Genomic DNA, 3,231 nt, shown 5'->3' with positions numbered 1-3,231 from the left:
GATCTAATGCGAAGAAATGAATACCGGAGATGAATATGCAAGGGTAAATGGATGGAGATCTCAAGAAAGTGGCCCGGCAATGCCCCCAGGATTCGTGTATTAGATAACCGATAAGCAAAGTGTTTCTGTATGATGAGTGTTAAGTCGCAAATCCAAATATAGTTTTCGGATCCGGTCTGCCAGATCGCGATACTAGTCCCCTCACGAGGTCCCGTGGAGAAATCGCTGCTCAATCTCACACACCTCATAGCACTACATATGACCGCAGTCACTCTAGGGACTCCCAAAGAGGTGCATCCGATTCCTAAAGATTGATCCAACCCCAATTCTCGGTGAAGGATCCTAACCCCCTAGAAGGTCCCGGGCAGAGAAATCTCTCAATCTCACGCCTCACACCAAATATGGTTGCATAGAGCTTAGGAACGGAGATAGAATACACCAATCGGAGGGGAAAAAGGGATGCTCCCTATCTCATGACTCACCCTCTCAACCTCTTCAATCTTGAGATTCTAACCCTAATGGAGACCTCTCTCTCTCACCAAGGTAACAAATTATGCAAAACCAAGTAACTAAAAGATCAATAAGGCAAGCAAGCATTAGACAATCAAGATTAAAATTAATCAAACTCGGATTAAATAGAAACACTAAGCAAAATCCACAAAAAGATGAGAATCCTAGAGTTACAAGCCCAAATACCCTCTAGGGTTTTAGCTCTCCATGTAGCAAACATACAAAAACACACCATCAATGAATCAAAGTACATTAAAACCATAGAAATAAACTAATATATATGAACGATGTCCTTGATGGAGAGCTTCGACGCCTTGAAGGACCCACCTCAAGCTGAGGTTCACCGGTGGCTTCCTTTGATGCTACGACGGAGGAGGAATCGATCAAAGCTGGTGACGTTAAGCACCTTTCAAAGCCGCAAAGACCTCTCCAAACCCCAGCCGCTCTCACCCCACAAGAGCCGCACAGTAAGATGAGAAAGAATAGGGCAAACGCTATTTATAGGCTCTTAGGACCGCGCCTATCACGTGCCCCCACACGCCAATGTGGATTTTCCACGCGCCCGCCGCGGTCAGGAATTTCTACCGGGCGCTGCGTGAATGAGAATTTTGTCTACGTGCTTTTCTACAAAACGCGTCCAAACATTCTTCCTCTTTGAGGCCACATGTCCGGGCACACGCTCCATGTGGTAGGCTATAAAACTTTTCTTCATCGACGATCTTTGAGAGGTCTCACAATCTTCACAAAGAGAAGGAACATGAAGATGTGGCCTTTTGTGCCCTTTAATAAGTGCTGGCGTGATATTAATGCGAAGCATTCTTTCCTTTATATTGAGCATTACTCTTCTCGGGTTTTTACACTAATATGTGTTTTATGTTACTGCAAGGTGTAGGGTTGCGAGGGAGGATTATGAAGGAAATAAGGCAATGGGACTCAAGTAATGCACCGATTTTGAGGGAAATCTTGCATAAAGTTCAAACGCGGCATAGGTCGGATGTGTGAGATGCTAGAGTGTGTGTGCCAAATCCCTCGTATTCGAGTTGGCACATCCATTTGGAGGTGCACAAGGACCGCTCACACCTTCGAGCACTCCAACTTGCGCACATAGAATAAGAGCCACACCAACTTGTCCATCATCATTGAAGAAGGGCAATCCACGACGTGAACGTGAGCCCGCTTATGTTACTCCGATGAAAGCATGGATTCCGAAGCCATTCAGCCCGTAGTCGCCCCGATTCCACCCATAAGGGCGGTGAAATTATCAACCTCGGTGGAAATCCACATACGCTCGAAAGATCCATAGTCTGTAGTCCCTCGATTCCAACATATTTAAAGCCGATTAAGCCCCGAGAGAGGCCTCTCAGCAGTATTTTAAGGTATTACAAGGTTTTGAGACAACGATTCGACATCGCCATCTCAGGAAGAAGGTTGGTAGAAGCTCACGAGGCATCTATACCGACGAGGGAACCTTGACGCCGAGAGGACTTCCACAAGACCATCGACACAACAACATCGAGGGGTTTTTATCGATTCATTGCTTTACATTCTATTTCTTTGATTGTACTTACTCCATGAAAGAGCTAAACCCTAGTGTGTACTTGGGTACTTGTGAACCCCAGGATGTATTTGTTTCATTAACTCTTTATTATGCTTTCGCTAATTGATGTTTGCTGTGAGTTCCAACCTTGAATGCTTGATTGTATGAACATTTCCCTAGAGGACACCAGGGTTGAGAGTCTCGCTGGTAACCTTGTGAGAGGAGTGACACACAACCCAGCTGCTAGACAAAAGCTAGGTCAGAGAGGCCTAGAGGGTGAGCCGAGATGCATGTGGAGATCCCTCTCCTTCGACGATAGATCTCTACCCATTCCCAGTCTCTTTGCGCCATAATAGAGTGAATGGTCTAAGGGATGACCTCCGGCTATCCAGTTGCACGGCAACAGAGTGAAGATGCTGAGAAGATCTTTAGCATCTAGGCCTAATTGCAAGTTAAGACCTTCCCATTAACCAAAATGGTAATAGGTCTATAATTAGAAGAGATTTATCACTTGAATCCCTAGAGCATCGCAAAACCTGCTCGAAAGTGTGAGGTTGAGAGGTTATCTAATCTCTCCTCCAGACATGTATGAGTTAGACATAGTTGACATTAGATTTGGGACTATGCATTAAGTATTTCAATGACTCACCATTCTGTACTGATTAGAAGCATAATAGAGGTTCTCGCACCAAACAATTAATCCTAAGCGAAGCAATATCTAGTACCCACCCATATATCCATTGCCTTACCTCTTTACATCGCTCTCTTACTAGTTGCTTACTTTAGAATCTTAATCATTGTCACACTTAACACCATTGGTCTTTCACATACAAGAATTACAAGTGTTTTTTATTCCCTACTCCCTATGGACTCACAACTCGCTCATCCGGATTAATATCGAAAAACCCGCACTTACGGATATATGCAAGGACCTGTCAATTTTTTCCGCTGCTCGGGAGTAGGAGTTTAGAGATATTGCACTTTTTTTCTTAAGGCCAACGCGATCATAATGCACCAATTTTGAGGAAAATCTTGCTAAGGTTCAAATGCATGACACAGGTCGTGTGTGAGCAAGAGTAAACCAACCTCGTACCTGAGGGCACATCCACTTGAGGGGCACAAAGGGCCACACTTCGGTATTCTCGACTGCGCACATAGAACAAGAGCTCCACCAACGCACCACC

This window comes from Dioscorea cayenensis, chromosome 19 (genome assembly GCF_009730915.1).
Source record: "Dioscorea cayenensis subsp. rotundata cultivar TDr96_F1 chromosome 19, TDr96_F1_v2_PseudoChromosome.rev07_lg8_w22 25.fasta, whole genome shotgun sequence".
NCBI classification, from domain to species: Eukaryota; Viridiplantae; Streptophyta; class Magnoliopsida; order Dioscoreales; family Dioscoreaceae; genus Dioscorea; species Dioscorea cayenensis.
The sequence above is the reverse complement of the archived record's forward strand: the minus strand, read 5'-3'. Positions refer to the sequence as shown.